General features: G+C 42.9%; 1 pseudogene; it reads right to left on the reverse strand.

Moving 5' to 3' along the window:
* Positions 1-4,730: 4,730 nt before the first annotated feature.
* On the reverse strand, positions 4,731-4,845 carry LOC120938670 (annotated as a pseudogene).
* Positions 4,846-17,578: the final 12,733 nt, after the last annotated feature.

A 17,578-nucleotide genomic window follows, 5' to 3' on the forward strand; every position in this document is an offset into this window, starting at 1 on the left:
TTCAGCTACTCGGCCCAATGGCTCTAATCATACCAGCAATGCTTTCAGACGTCTATGGAGATCACTAGGATGTGATCTGTTTTAAAAATGAAACTGTAAAAATCGCTCTGATGCGGAAGATCGGGGCGAGGAAAATAATCGCGCGATATTGCGTTTGCCGAATAATCGCATTGCGATCTTTCTGGAAAATTCAATGAACGCTTCAGCTACTCGGCCCAGGGTCTCTAATGATACCAGCAATGCTTTTAGACGTCGATGGAGATATCTAGGATGTGATCTGATTAAAAAAAAAAATTGTAAAAAATCGAATATTCGGAATTGCGAATATTCACCGCGAATTTCGAAATATAGCGCGATTTCTCGAATATGCTATATTCGAGTCGAATATTCGCAATGCGAATATTCGTGAGCAACACTACTTAGGAATCAAGGCAGCTGCATTTGTGGCTAGTAAAGAAATTATGTGCGGTGGAGTGTGACAGAGAGGGGTGAGCATAGGTTGAGTTTTGAACTCCAGTAGGCAGGGCTGACAATGCTGGCTGGGATTTTAGTCCAACAAAGAGAATGGGGGTTACTTATGAAAGGCAAATCCACTTTGCACTGCAAGTGCACTCGCTGTAGATCCGAGGGGGGCATGCAAGGAAAATAAAAAACAGCATTTTTGCCTGCACATGATTGGATGATAAAATCAGCAGAGCTTCCCCTCAGATCTACAGCGACTGCACTTTCAAGTGCACTTGCAGTGCGCTTGTAATGCAGAGTGAATTTCCCTTTAGTAAATCAACCCCCTGTGTTGTTAGCCTGAACAGGGTTTAAAAATGCTGATTTTGCTTCATAAATGGTATAAAGTGCACTACTCTTTTCGCATCTACATGTGCTGGATATATCCAAAAACCAAAGAGCCTAAATAAGTAATGAAGGTATTAAATAAAATATTTTTATACAGTAAAGTTTTCATAGAAACAATTGATTGGTGTATAGATCAATCACATCCTCTAATGATCAATGCCAGTGCTCTTAACATGACAGTGCAGTGATATTCCACTTCAGTTCACTACATGTGTGTTGTGCACCAACCCTACTGGGTCCAGACTCACCAAATGTAGTTGACCTCTAATGCCGCGTACACACGGTCGTTTTTTGTGATGAAAAAAAGCGTAATTTTTTAGCAAACTTCATTTTAAAAAACGACGTTACCTACACACCATCGTTTTTTCAAAATGCTCTAGCAAAGAGCGGTTACGTTCAGCACGTACGGCGGCAGTCTGTTCCATTCAAGCTCGGGTCATAACTTGCTTCTGAGCATGCGCGGGTTTAAAAACGTTGTTTTAAATGTCGTTTTAGCCTACACACGGTAATTTTTATGACACAAAAAAACTACGTTTTGAAAAACGACATAAAAAATTGAAGCATGCTCGAATTTTTTTTTTGTCGTTTTTCAGAAGACATAAAACAACGTTTTCCCCACACACGGTCATTTTAAATGACGTTTTTAATCACAAAAAACGACCGTCTTTGGTTTATGTCAAAAGGGTTTAAAAGAAAGCTTTCCACAGCTCTGCTGTCTGTCACTAGGTATCCTTAATACTGTTTCCTTTTATACAGACCAGTTAGAGTTCAACGTGTATAAGGCTGGGTTCACACTATTGCGAATTGGATGCAGATTCTCCACATCCAATTCGCAATAGCAGGAGATTTTGACTGGCTCTGTATGGAGCCGGTTCACATATCTCCACCGTGACTCCGATGTGACTTGCACAAGGGTCCTGTGCATCTCTTGGTCCGTTTCAGGCCCGAATTCAGTCAAAGATTTGGGCTGAAATTGGACCTGAAACGGTGAACAGGGACAGACCGCATCCCTGCTGTGAGTCGCATGCGGTGATAGCAGAGAGGGATATCATTGCGCAAAAACTTCTTTATTAAAACAAATCAACACACAAAGAAACTACTCCCAATGGGGTGAGCGAGTCTCTTGGCTCCCTGAGTCCATACACGGCTAGCATCCGTTTTTCTTTCAGAGTGGCGGCCAGCGGCAGTTATAATAATTACAGGCAGATGATCCCTGGGTGTCGGGGAGGCACTTAACAATGTGAGCAGTTTTTTTATGGGTTGATGTGTTTTAATAAAGACGTTTTTGCGCAATGATATCCCTCTCTGCTTTATACTCATGTTGAGCTCCAACTGGTCTGCGTAAAAAGAAACAGTATTAAGGACACCTAGCCACGCACAGCAGAGCTGTGGAAAGCTTTCTTTTGATCCCTTTTGGCATAAACCATAAGAGGTCAACTACATCTGGTGAGTCTGGACCCAGTGGGGTTGGAGCATAGTGCACATGGAGTGAATTGAAGTGGAATAGCACTGCAAAGTCACTTTAAGAGCACTGGCATTGATCGTTAGGGGATGTGACTGATCTATACACCAATACATTGTTTTGATGAAAACTTTTTTTTGTATATATCCAGCACATGTAGATGCAAAAAGAGTAGCGCACTTTATACCATTTGTCTTTTACTAATCAATGCGTCTGCATTAAGAGCGTGGAGCTGTCCTGAGCTTGTTGCTAATTAACATTGCGCAGATCTTATAATATTAGCTTGATTTAACTTGATGTTGATTTACTTACCCACAACAAGCAAGCTGGAAAGAAGTTAAAGTGTTACTAAACCCACAACAGTAAATCAGTCTGTATATGCAGTAAAGCATGCTTGTTATACTCACGGTGGAACCTAAGGGGGTAATCCTCTGCATTGTGTAAAACTGCTATTTTATCCTGTATTCTCTGATCCTCCCCTTCTTCCACAGTCCCCAATCCATCTGATGATAAGACAGAACACCTTTGGAGTCACTGTGCACATGCTCAGTTAGGTGTGTATGGATATAGTTTTTTATTTTTATTGAGAGGGTGCATGTGACCAGCACAGGACCAATTAGCACTGCCCAGACAGAGTCAGGGGTCCTGCAGCCTCATAGGACAGTCAGAGCAGAATGAACCCCCCCCCCCTCTACAAGCTTTAACCAGACACTTATAGATGTCTCAAGACTGTTATATACTGCAGATGAAATAAGGTATTTAGTGGTTTATATTTACTAAAATAATTTCATTTCCATGTTCTGTGGGAGATCAGATATAGTGAATGCAGGGTCTTGGGTTTAGTAACACGTTAAGGCTTGCCATTATTCACTGTCTGCATTGCTTGAGCCAGGATCAGACTGAATACCCAGCAGAGAACAGGAATAGGAACGTGACACTTCAGCACTCAGAAATCATGGAGACGCATGTCATTAGAACCACATGTCTAAATACCACTGTGCAACCTAGCCTGGAAGGAACAAGCGGTGCAGCCCTCAGATTGGGGAGTCCATTACTGCAAGAAAACAAGAAATAAAGAGGTCGCAAATGCCTAGCGCATTATCCCTGACATTTTATTAAATGGTGACAAAAAAACTATTATATGCACAAGCCAAATTTATAAGAGGGCACAACATAAAACAACATAAAACACAGAGTACAAATGACAACACCAGCTTATGCGTTTCAGGGAACTGGCCCCCTTCCTTAAAGCAGTAGCTGAGGATGGGGCCAGTTTCCCGAAATGCATAAGCCTTTTTGTTTTTTGTTTTCATGCAGTAATGATAACCCAGCAGCCCATTTTTTTTTTTGAAAAGCCTATGGCGTGTGTAACACACCCAAAAACTTCACCCGGTGGCGAAAAAATTTGCACACACATAAAGAGTGGTCACAAAAATGTGCAGACGGGTGCAACGTCAAGTGGTCCTCCTGTAAAAAAGGACCCAAACCCCGATCCCCCAGGGCGTTAGGCTCCAGACGGGGACTAAGGTACTGTGGTCCGAGCAACCGAAGCTGACACGGACCCAACTTCCTTGGGGGGTCTGCCAAAACAGAACCCTCCCAGTACTAGGTGGGGCTCCCCCGAAGGGAGATACCATAAGAGCGGGCGAACTAAGCCAGAAGGCCATGTCTGCCCACTCCCAAGACGTTCAGGGCTGGCCCGAGGACCGGCACCCTATTAATCACACAGTGAACAAAAAACGTGTAGGCTAATGAATTAAATAAAGTGGGGGAAAGGGATAGTGGAGAGGAGAGTGAAAGAAGTGATCATTGAGTTATACAATGACCAGGCCCTCCGGACAGGAATAAAAAATTCCTCCAGTCCTAGCCAAAAGGCCCGGCCCAGGAGGCAGGTGCTAAAAAAAAAGTGTGTTGGTGCAGTGACCGTGGTATCTTTAAATGAAAGTGACCCTCACTCACAGTGATTCTCAGATACCCCTGGACTGCCACTCCAGGGGCATATGCACCATAGGCTTTTCGTTCCAAATCCAACCCCCCTGACCGGCCAGTGCAGCCCTCCACCCCTGCCAGCTAGAGAGCCCTTCAAGGTTTTCTTAGGGAGAACTGCTGCTCCAGTTAGCAGCCTCCGCCAATACTAGCCCTTCCAGACCCCCCGTCAACCCAGCGGATTTGCATGGTCCTACCCCATCTTATCCCAGGGCATTACCAGCTCCTCCTACCGGATCGCTGACAGAGATAGCACTTACACCAGCCAGCCAGAAGGCCAGACTAGAACTCAGCAAAAAGACCAGACCAAGTGCAGCCACCCATCCTCACCAGGAGCACCCTTCCAGATGGCTCAGACACAACCATAGGCCGGCCCTCAGTATCTGTCGGGCAGCACAGCGTAGTCCCTGCTGAAACCATCCTTTCAGGTGCAATGACGTCATTGTATTCCATCCACCCTCCCCATGTAGGAGGTGCTTCAGCGCTCCTCTGACAACTGATAAGAACAGATACTACACTTGATCTTAGCCAAAAGGCCGAGAAGCGAACCAGGGGAGAACCACCTTCATGGTCATGGTGTCTCCCCTGCCAGGTAAGTATTACCCAGCAGCCCATACCTTTAAAACAAATTAGAATTGGCAGTGCCCTTATTTTAAAAACAATGTACAGATCTGCCTCTACCTGTCATAGTATTGTGTGGGTCACCTGAAGTGAGGTTGTAATGGAGAAACAAGTGGTTGCACTGGTTGTAGAAATAGCACATGTTGTAAAAAAAAATTCATTTACAGATACAGGTCATTTTTACAGAAAAAAGAAAGCTGAAGTCAGGCCAGCAGTTGACACTTAAATATTTTGTTGTTCTAGGTCAGGGCTCTGTCTGTGTTTGCTCTCATTGATAGAATCACACTATTGCTTGGAATACATAGATTAAAGCAATTGTAAAGGATTTTTTAACAAGGGAAGCTAAACAAGATGCAGACTATAAATTGGCATTGGCTAACTGCAGCCATGCAGAGCTAAAGTTAGAGACACTTCTGTTTACAACAGAGTGGCTACACATTTATATCTGCATACATTATACAGATATAATGATTATATATATAAGTTTACATACCTTGGCAGAGTTTATGATTTCTTGGCCATTTTCAGAGAATATGAATAATAACACAAAATTATTTCTTTCACTCATGGTTAGTGTTTGGCTGAGGCCATTTATTATCAATCAACTGTGTTTACTCTTTTTTAATACATAATGACAACAGGAACTACCCGAATGACCCTGATCAAATTTACATACCCTGGTGATTTTGGCCTGATAACATGCACATAAGTTGACACAAAGGGGTTTGAATGGCTATTAAAGGTAACAATCCTCACCTGTGATCTGTTTGCTTGTAATTAGTGTGTGTGTATAAAAGGTCAATGAATTTCTTGACTCTTGACAGACCCTTGCATCTTTCATCCAGTGCTGCACTGACGTTTCTGGATTCTGAGTCATGGGGAAAGCAAAAGAATTGTCAAAGGTTCTGCGGGAAAAGGTGATTGAATTGTATACAACAGGAAAGGGATATAAAAAGATAAGCAAGCAATTGAAAATGCCAATCAGCAGTGTTCAAACTCTAATCAAGAAGTGGAAAATGAGGGGTTCTGTTGAAACCAAACCACAGTCAGGTAGACCAACTTACATTTTAGCCACAACTGCCAGGAAAATAGTTTGGGATGCAAGGAAAAACCCACAAATAACTTCAGCTGAAATACAGGACTCTCTAAAAACATGTGGTGTGAATGTTTCAAGATGCAAAATAAGGAGGCTGCATGGTCAAGTCGTCAGAAGAAATACCATAAAGTATCCTGCTTACAATACGCCAAACAGCACAGAGACAAGCCTCAAACCTTCTGGCAAAAAGTAATTTGGTGTGATGAGACCAAAATTTAGCTTTTTGGCCACAACTATAAATGCCACATTTGGGGAGGAGTCAACAAGGCCTATAATGAAAGGTACATCATTCCTACTGTGAAACACGGAGGTGGATCGCTGATGTTTTGGGGATCTGTGAGCTACAAAGGCACCGGAAATTTGGTCAACATTGATGGCAGGATGAATGCAGTATGTTATAAAAAAATACTGGAGGAACATTTGCATTCATCAGCCATGAAGCTGGGCATGGGACGTTATTGGACATTCCAACATGACAATAATCCAAAACACAAGGCCAAGTTGACCTGTCAGTGGCTACAGCAGAATAAAGTGAAGGTTCTGGAGTGCCCATCTCAGTCTCCTGACCTCAATATCATTGAGCCACTCTGGGGAGATCTCAAATATGCAATTCATGCAAGACAGCCCAAGAATTTACAGGAACTGGAGGCTTTTTGCAAGGAGGAATGGGCAGCTTTACCATCTGAGAAGATAAAGAACCTCATCCACAAATACCACAAAAGACTTCAATCTGTCATTGATGTTAAAGGGGGCAATACACGGTATTAAGAACTGTAAACTTTTGATCAGGGTCATTTGGGTAGTTTCTGCAATTATGATTTATAAAGAAAAAACCCAGCTGATTGATGATAAATGGCTTCAGCCAAACACTAACAATGAGTAAAAGAAATGGTTTTGTATTATCATTCTTTGAAAAATGGCCAAGAAATCAAATTCTGCCAGGGTATGTAAACTTATGAGCACAACTGTAAATATATTATCCTTCCCCTGAAATACCTAAGTGTATCTTGATCAGGAAAGAACAATTATCTGAAGAAATTCCGTAATTTGTTACATAATTAGCTGCTACAGCTTTTTCAAATATTAGATAGTCATACAAGATGCAATTTCACATTGTTCCTTTTGCAATTAGGTTTAGCATAGCTTTGCGCTTTTCTCATGAAAAATTGTTACGTGTCCTTATTTCTAGCAAACACTCCAGCCCTCTCTTGACAAACTCACTAATTCTTGCTGTGATTGTCTCTGATTTCAGTAATGATTATGTAGGCAATTATAGATGATTACTGATTTATAGATTGCTCAAAGTAGAGAATTGCAGCCAAGAATAGCAAAAATGTATTGCGTTCCTTGTAAATGATTATTCGGTTATACAGTATATTTGTTTTCTTGGCCAGCAAGTTCGTTCTGCAGAAAACAGTACCACATAGATTGTTAATCTCAGTTTAGTTTTCCAAGCATGAAATTATGGACTGCATAGATGCGTTCCTGTGTCTCCATGTGCGTGCATACATTTGTGGCATCTAACAAGCACTCTTAGAATGATACCCAGCATTTATCTGATGAACAATGAAGGGAGAGAGATTTTTAATGCTGAGCTTTGGGAAAGTGCCCAGTTAAAGAGGATCTAAAATAAACGATGTTTACATTTCTTGGCTCAAGAAAGCTTTCTTGTACTGACTTTATATTGGAGGTGCCAATTTATTCTCCTTTTGAAAAAACAAACAAACAGATTAAAACAAAATTCTTAAGATGAGTACTGAAGCAAGACCTATCACCTACACCCAGCAGAGCAGAAAAATTGGAAATTGACCAGATGCAGCATGGCGAATGAACAACTGTGTCTTATAACCGTATACACCTTCTGGGCCAGATTCTCAAAAGAGATACAACGGTGTATCTCAGGAAACACCGTCGTATCTCTGTTTTTGGCCCCGGGTATCTATGCGTCTGATTCCTAGAATCATTTACGCATAGATACGGCGTAGATCCGACAGGTGTAAGTCACTTACACCGTCGGATCTTAGATGTAATTCCACGCTGGCCGCTAGGTGGCGTTTACGACGATTTCTCATTTGTCTATGCAAATGAGCCTGATGCGCCGATTCCCGAACGTTTTTGCGCCGCCTCGTCGTCGTTTCCGTAAGCGTAAGGTTACCCCTGCTATATGAGGGGTAACCTTACGTCAGTCCGCCGTATGCCATGTTAAGTATGGCGTCGGCTCAGCGTCGTCTTTTTCCGTCGTTTTACTAAGTTGTTCGCGAATAGGACTTTACGTCAATGACGCTCACGTCGGCTTCATTGACACGTCGTGAGTTGGAGCATGCGCACTGGGCTATTTTTACGGCCGGCGCATGCGCAGTTCGATCGGCGCGGGTCGCGCTCTATTTAAATACAAGCCGCCCCCTTTGAATTACGCGGCCATACACACTACGCCGCCGCAAATTACGGAGCAAGTGCTTGGAGAATACGGCACTTGCGCCAGTAAGTTGTTGCAGGCGTAGTGTAAATGGCTTACACTACGCCGCCGCGGATTCTATGTGAATCTGGCCCTCTGTATTCAATTGATGATCGCAAATTTATCATTTTTAAAGAGCAACTGTCATCTCTGTCCCGCAGCGGCTCCTCCTCTGACCCTCTGTTGACTCACCGACAGTCCCATTCACTTTAATGGGACGGCTGGTGATGCAGCAGTGACACAACAAGGTGAGGGACGTGTCGGCAGCAGGTGAGTGGATGCCCACTAACAGGCACTGCCATGATGGATCAGAAATGGCAGGTTCTCTTTAATTGTAAGGATTCATTCTTGATGGCAAGTTAGAATCTTTAATATTTGCAAACAAATGAAGGTTTCCTATTTAGAATAATAGGCTGTCGGGTTAGAAAAACAGCGATATCAGAACCGATTCAATCATACAGTTTGTAGTTTACATAGATTTGCAAAACAATAGGATTATGAATGCCAGAACAATTATGGCAGCCTTACTACTCTCACTTCAAATGGCCTCTACATTGAGAATATCAGAATTCAAGTCCAAAAATTTGCTAGGCAATTTTCATTAGCGATACAGATTTATCTGGTAGTAGAAAATACAGCACTACCATATATATATATATATAAATATTTTATGGTTGTTATACATACAGTATAAATAAAGTATATCTAAAGCTTTTTTTGTTTTGGATGGATGATTATTTTTTTTTTCGCTTTCTTGCTGTTTGGGTCCCATTGAAGAGATTTTTCTTCAAGCGGGGGTTCACCCAAAAAAACTTTTTTTAACATGACATTCAGCCGAGTTGTCAGAATGACATTAGGCTGTTTTTTTTTTTATTTCATTGCCGTACATACCGTATTTTCACCGCCGCTTCCGGGTATGTAATCTGCGGGACTGGGCGTTCCTAATTGATTGACATCCTTCCGACCGGCGCATACAGCGCGTCACAAGTTGCCGAAAGAAGCCGAACGTCGGTGCGCAGGCGCCGTATAGAGCCGACTTGCAGTCCGGCTTCTTTCGCCAACTCGTGACGCGCTGTATGCGCCGGTGGGAAGCATGTCAATCAATTAGGATCGCCCAGTCCCGCAGATTACATACCCGGAAGCGGCGGTGAAAATGCGGTATGTACGGCAATGAAATAAAAAAAAAAACAGCCTAATGTCATTCTGACAACTCGGCTGAATGTCATGTTAAAACATTTTTTTTGGGGTGAACCCCCGCTTTCACTTCTTGTCTTGGAGACACAGCAGAGAATGTGATAGGTTATCCTTTCTTAAGCCTTGTACACTATTGGATTCTCATCGGACAAAGCGTAGGACTTTTGTCCGAAGGGCGTTGGCCATAAACTTGTCTCGCATACAAACGGCAAAGAATTGTCGGCTAACAAACACGAAGCTACGTGGTTTTTCAGCTCTTTTGCACCACCCTTTGGGCAACTTCTGCTAATGTTGTGTTATGGTGAGCATTGCTACTGAGAATGCATGTTTGTACTTTGGAGTTTTGTCAGAAGGACTTGTGTACAAACGATCCGAAAATCCGAAATTTGAAAGCATGCTATCCCACATTTGTCCGCGGGAAATCAGACAACAATTGTCCGATGGAAAGTACAAACGGTCGCATTTTCCGACAACAGCCTGTCATCACACAATTCCTGTTGGAAAATCCGATCGTGTGTACGAGGCTTTAATCTCCAAATCCTGCGAGTTGGATAAATACAACTTGGAACATGAGTTCCCAATAAAATAATTGACTACAAAATTATTTATAAAAATATAGCCTTAAAGTGGATGTAAACCCACTCCTATCCTTTCTAAACTGCTGCCATAGTGCTGATCTATAAGGATATAGAGGCCTCCTGCATGTATCCTTACCTGTCAAATGTCTCCCCTCTGTCTGTTATAAGAACTGAAAAACTGCAGATTCTGTTGGTAAGTCTGTTGCCTGGAGCTCGGTGGGTGGCGTTGTGATGTCAGTAGACTCCCCGCCCTCCTCTACACTCCCCTTGTCAGCATTCATTTTTTCCTGTGTATACCTTACACTAAATTCTGCTATAATCACTAACATCCAGTCAAAATCCAGAAAAGTAGCCATATGACTTCAAACAAGGAGTGGGGGTGGGAATTAAAAAAATAATGCCTGTTTTAGGCTAGTGCATGAGATATGTAAATAACCTTTGGGGCGGTGGAGGAGCAGAGTATACACTGCTTCTGCGCATTGAAATTAATGGGCACCGCTGCTGAAGCGCCTGCAAAGCACCTCGGGAGCGGCACTACACTAGCAGCCGAATAGGCATTTCTAAAATGACGGTAAATGACGCTAAAACAAGCAGCGTTTTACTGTCAACTCCCACCCGCCCCAGTGCAAAAGCAGCCTAATAAAAGGCAGCAGGGCATGTGCACTTTTTGACTACCCCAGTCTAATTTAAATACCAGACACCACTCTAGGAGTTAAAGAATATGTAAAGGTTAGTTAAAAAAAAAAAAGAAACAAAGATGTCATACTTACCTCCTCTGTGCAGTTGGTTTAGCACAGAGTGACCCCGATCCTCCTCTTCTGGGTTCCCTCAGTGGTGCTCCTGGCTCCTCTTCTTCTCGAGTGCCCTGTTGGAGAGCCACTCTCGCTCTGGGCACTCATGCAGACACGCTCCTATGTCCTGCTGCTGCGTCCATTGACACAGACAGCAGGACTCGGCCCGCCCCCCGCATCATTGGATTTGATTGACAGCAGTGGGAGCCAATGGCTGCACTGCTATCAATCTATCCAATCAGGACCTGAGACACCGGCTGGAGCTGGTTTTCTCATCACCGTTGCTGGAAAGACCAGGTTCAGGTAAGTAAAAGGGAGGCTCTGGGGGGCTGCTGCATCACAGGAGGTTTTTCACCTTAGAATGCATTAAGGTGAAAAACCTTGAGGGTTCACAACCCCTTCAACCACTTCCCTACCCACCCATAGTCCTATGACGTCCACAGATGGGATCTCCCATCCTGGGTGGACGTCAAATGACGTCCTGAGCTTCCCGGCTGTCTAGGGGCCATTGCGCGGGACCCCGGTACACGTGCCTGGTGGTCGCGATGTCCACCAGGCACCCACGATTGACCGCAATCACGGCAGGACCGTGGATCTGTGTGTGTAAACACACAGATCCATGGTCCTGTAAAGTGAGGAGACCGATGTGTATTTCCCAGTACAGTACACATCGGTCTCCTCCCCTTGTGAGTCCCCTCCACCTACAGTTAGTATCACACACTAGGGAACATATTAACCCCTTCAGCACCCCCTAGTGTTAACCCCTTTCCTGCCAGTCACATTTATACAGTAATCAGTGCAGTTTTATAGCACTAATCGCTGTATATATGTGAATGGTCCCAAAATGTGTCAAAAGTGTCCGATATGTCCGTCGCAATGTCAAAATCACAATAAAAATCGCAGATCGCCGACATTACTAGTAAAAAATTAAAATAAATAAAAATGCAATAAAACTATCCCCTATTTTGTAGACGCTATAACTTTTGCACAAACCAATCAATATTCGATTATTGCGATTTTTTTTTTTACCAAAAATATGTAGAAGAATACGTATCGGCCTAAACTGAGGAAAAAAAAAAAATTTTATCGATTTTTTTTGGGGATATTATTATAGCAAAAATTAAAAAATATTGATTTTTTTTCAAAATTGTCGCTCTATTTTTGTTTATAGCGCAAAAAATAAAAACTGCAGAGGTGATCAAATACCACCAAAAGAAAACTCTATTTGTGGGAAAAAAGGACGTCAATTTTTTTTTGGGAGCCACGTCACACGACCAAGCAATTGTCAGTTAAAGCGACGCAGTGCCGAATCGCATAAAGTGCTCTGGTAAGGAAGGGGGTAAATTGTTCCGGGGCTGAAGTGGTTAAGGGACAGAATGGATGTGTATGTGTGTTGTTAATACACAATAATTAGCAAGCCATTTAAAAGACAATTCAGGCTATTTATAGTATAGCGGTAAAATGGCTCATCAGACATAGTGGAGACATAACAGATTTAAGTGTACAAACTGCAGATAGCAACTGATAAATATAGCGATGGGCGAATCTGCTCAGGATCAATTCACCAGTTAATATGTTGATCTCTCAATCAACGTTGCCTAGTTCGAATCCTTTTGCTGCTAGAATTAGTAAATACAGCAATTCAAGAAATTGAGTACACCCCTTACATTTTTGTAAATATTTTATTATATCGTTTCATGTGACAAAATTTGATGTCTCTCCCTGACCAGACCAGGCCATTTTTTGCTATACGGCACTGCGGCACTTTAACTGACAATTTGCGCGGTCGTGCGACGATGTACCCAAACAAAATGTATGTAATTTTTGGATCACCTTTTTGCGGTTTTTATTTTTTAAACACAAAAAAAAAAGAGACATTTAAAAAAAAAAAACAATATTTTGTACTTTTTTGCTATAATAATAATTACCCAAAAAATGTATTAAAAAAATGTATTCATCAGTTTAGGCCGATATGTATTCTTCTACATACTTTTTGTTAATACATACAGATCCACAATCCTGCCCGGTCACAAAAGATCATGGGTGCCCGGTTGACATTGCGCCCCTCGAGGATGCACCTTGGCTCCGGGGACACACAGCGGGTGTGCACGCACATGCTAGATCGTCTTAAAGGAGTCCTTAAGACGTAGTATAACTTTGGTTGCTGGTTGGCTAGCGGTCAACCCTCTTGGGCTTGAATTTCACCAGAGTTTCACAGGTTGCCACTGGAGTCCTCTTCCACTCCTCTATTACGACATCATGGAGTTGGTGGATATTAGAGACCTTGCGCTCCTCCACCTTCCGTTTGAGGATGCCCCACAGATTCTCAATAGGGTTTAGACCTGGAAACATGCTTGGCCAATCACCTTTACCCTCAGTTTCTTTAGCAACGCAGTGGTCATCTTGGAGGCGTGTTTGGGGTCGTTATCATGTTGGAATACTGCCCTGTGGCCCATTCCCCGAAGGGAGAGGATCATGCTCAGACCACAGGACATGGTTCCAGTAATCCATGTCCTTAGTCTGCTTGTCTTCCGCAAACCGGTTTGCAAACTTTCTTGTGCATTATCTTTAGAAGAGGCTTCCTTCTGGAACAAGTCATGCAGACCAATTTGATGCAGTGTGCAGCGTATGGTCTGAGCACTGACAGCCTGACCCCCCACCTCTTCAACCTCTGCAGCAAAGCTGGCAGCACTCATACGTCCTATTTCCCAAAGACAGCCTCTGGATATGACGCTGAGCACGTGCACTCAACTTCTTTGGTCAACCATGGTGAGGCCTGTTCTGAGTGTAACCTGTCCTGTTAAACCGCTGTATGGTCTTGGCCACCATACTGCAGCTCAGTTTCAGGGTCTTGGCAATCTTCTTATAGCCTAGGCCATCTTTATGTAGATCAACAATTATCTTTTTCAGATCCTCAAAGAGTTCTTTGCCATGTGGTGCCATGTTGAACTTCCAGTGACCGGTATGAGAGAGTGAGAGCGATAACACCAAATTTAACACACTTGCTCCCCATTCACACCCGAGACCTTAACGAATCACATGACACTGGGAAGGGAAAATGGCTAATTAGGCCCAATTTGGACATTTTCCCCTAGGGGTGTACTCACTTTTGTTGCTAACGGTTTAGACATTAATGGATGTGTGTTAAGTTATTTTGAGGGGACAGCAAATTTACACTGTTATACAAGCTGTACATTGTAGCAAAGTGTCATTTCTTCAGAGTTGTCACATGAAAAGGTATAATAAAACAGCCCTCAAAATTTCCACTCGCCTAATAGCATTTGGCGAGTGGATTTAAGCTGGGGGCGAGTGATGACAGGGCTGCATGACCAATCTCCCTCCAATCTGTGCCTACACTTGAGTCCAGATGAGATTGGCGGCCGAAGAGGAAAGGTGCATGCTTGGGAAAAGTAGCCGCGCACAGGCAGAGCAGTACACAGGTGCTCTCCTTACAATTCTCACTAAGCCATGGGGCCTAACAGTATGACCTCTCTGAGCCTGCTCCCCTCCCCCGGGCCCCGAACAATGTAGCTGGAGAGCCGAGAGTAATGAGTGAGGTGGAGGATTGCAAAAATTACCACTCCGGTGCAGCGCTCACTGAAAGTTGCCCTGACATGAGAGCGGCAGCCTTCTAGTTTGTACAGTTTTCTTCTCCTTGTGCTCTATGTAAGTGTCCAACAGTTTAGCCTGAGCACTGTGAACAGACTGGTCTCAATGTGTGCTGTGCGCTGTCAGTGTGCGCTGTGCTATGGTGTCAATGGCTGTGCAGTTGTGTGGATCTCAGCGCTGGATTGTACTCCCTCCCGCTGTGCTGCAGCTCCTCTCCGCCAGCCTGAATAAAAGGGGGAAGTGGGGACATGCAAGCGTGGAGCTGCACACACAGGCTCCTGATGAGATGAATGGGAGAAAGAGAGAGGATGGATGGGAGTTGCAGAGGAGACAGCAAGAGAATGGGGAAGAGACCCAGTTCTAGTGCCCTGTCCCTCTGGTCTGCCCCCAGTGCCCTGTCCCTCTGGTCTGCCCCCAGTGCCCTGTCCCTCTGGTCTGCCCCCAGTGCCCTGTCCCTCTGGTCTGCCCCCAGTGCCCTGTCCCATTTTGTTAAAGTTGTTGTTGGTAATATTTAATTTTGTAACTTGATTCTGCATAAAACATTGTCATTCCATGAGATAATCTACGAGGGCGTGTTTACTGGTGCAATTAGGTGCAGGGCAGTGTATGAATTAGGTGGGGCAACTGGTGGTGAGTAACTCTTGAGGCCTGGCTAGTAGCTCAGGACTTTAAATTTTGAGCCCTGTAATAAAATATTTACAAAAACGTGAGGGGTGTACTCACTTTTGTGAGATACTGTAGATAGGAAGGAATATTATATTTACTTGGTTTAAAACCTTTTTTACATTTCTTCAGTTACTTTTTGGTTTCCAGGCCAAGTGATTAAAATTTAAATAAATATTAATCATATTGATATTAAATATTCATTTTTAAATATTAATTTATTAATTTTAATATTTAATATTAAAATAAAGAATTGAGACATAAATGGATGGGGGAGAATATGTTTTGAATAATAAAAATGAATTAAATAGCCTTTTTAGTCTGTAGTGCTCAGATAAAGTGTAGTTAGGTGAATCCAATTGAAGTATATGGGGATCAACTCTAATGTGAAGCATCACAAGTTTCCCCTGGTGATGGTCTCCCTCCACTGCTACAGAAGGCCTTTCACCAAACCGAGGACTGTGACAAGCATCATAAACAGCACTAAAAGCAAAAACAGGAAAACTTCTCTGGAGAAGCTTACAAAATCCAATCAACTCAAGTCATATTTTAATTCCAGTTGAAGATTCATAGGTTGTGTCAGTGTATTAACACTGTATACGTTTTTGAAACTGCACAATAACACCATAGATCTTCACTCTGTTTGCGCACATCCTGAAGTTACATGGTTGGTAAGATTGAGTAAAGACAATAGTCCATCCGGTTCAACCTGTGTTAGTGTGTGTTTGTAGTGTGGGGCTTGTAGTGGCTCCTCATAATTGAGGTCCTTCAGTCCCCATATTAATTTAGTTGCCCTTCTCTGGACTCTCTCCAGCTCATCCCTTCTGAGGATTGGTGACCAGAACTGGACGGAATACTCCAGATCCTGCAGAACCAGAGTTTTATAAAGTGGCAGGATTATCTTTTTATCCCTAATTTCCCTTTTTAATGCATGCTAATATTCTGCCAGCTTTGGAAGCTGCAGCCTAACACTGCATGCTATTGCTCAGTCTGTGTTCTACTAGGACCCCTAGATCCTTCTCCATCCTGGAATCCCCTAGAGGCCCCCCCCCCAATGAGAAACTTTCATTTATACTTTTACCACCAAGTACATTATCTTACATTTACCAATGTTAAACTTTATTAGAAATAAATCGAAAATACCTCATGGAGTAGGATTGTATAGGCAACGAATAATAGAAATTTCAAAAATATATATGAAAAAATGTAACAATTTATTACAAAAATAAATACAACATATACAAAATTATTAAATATCTCGAGAGTTATATGAATACACATAATACAAAACAAAACATAGATGATGCAGATACTGTCCGGCATACGGTACCATCACCATTTGGGAGGTAAGTTGTAGCTGAAAAGCCGACGCGTTTCGAATGCTACGCATTCTTCATCATGGCATAAAACAAGTATTGCATCTGAAGTAGAGCAAAAAATGCTATATATATTAAATACATTCACATTATATCATTGTATTCTCTTCATTGAAATGCAAAAGCACATATACATCCTCCTCATCAAATAAGGAAAAGGCACAAATATCAATGAAGAAGACTCACCTATTGCTTAAAAAATTCCACGCCCAAGAGTGTGGGGCAAGAGGCCCCCCGGTATTCTGGGACCCCGATGTCTCCTATGGCAGGTCGCACCATATAAACAGATCCCTATTTGAATGTCACTCATAGAGTGGATAGAACCAATTGGTTCAATTTAAGTAGTGTTTTGCAATCCTATATAAAGGAGATATCAAAAAATTGTATCAAAAAATAAGCCAGTGTTTGAGCATCAATTCATTGGTTGGAAATTGTGTTCCAAACCATTCATGAAAAACTCACCACCAGTAGTTTGAAATCTTGTATCCAAAACGGGGCTGAATGCAAGTAAGTCCTGAAAAAGATTTTGGTTTCCCCAGACAGATTCCCCTTGGAGAGGAAAGACAGCTCCTTGTTCTCCTAAATGTGGAGAAGGAATGACACCACCTAACCCTCTTGGCCCTCCTTAAGTACCTACCTTAACTCTGTTCAGGTGCTGTAATCCTCCCCCTCATCACCTATCGATTCCAGCTTCTTGTGTGTAGGAAGCCATGTGTGGCTCCTTCTTGTTTTCAAAGAGAACCGCCGCTATTGCGAGGCGCATTACAGCGCCGTCATTGAGTGTGTATGCGTCGGCGTCACTTCCGGGACCGGAAGTATCGCCGCGGCCATTTTGGTAGTGGGATTCGATTGCCATTCGATTCACTACCGCGGCCATTTTATTGGTTGGTTATATCAG

This window comes from Rana temporaria, chromosome 4 (genome assembly GCF_905171775.1).
Source record: "Rana temporaria chromosome 4, aRanTem1.1, whole genome shotgun sequence".
Classification (NCBI taxonomy): Eukaryota; Metazoa; Chordata; class Amphibia; order Anura; family Ranidae; genus Rana; species Rana temporaria.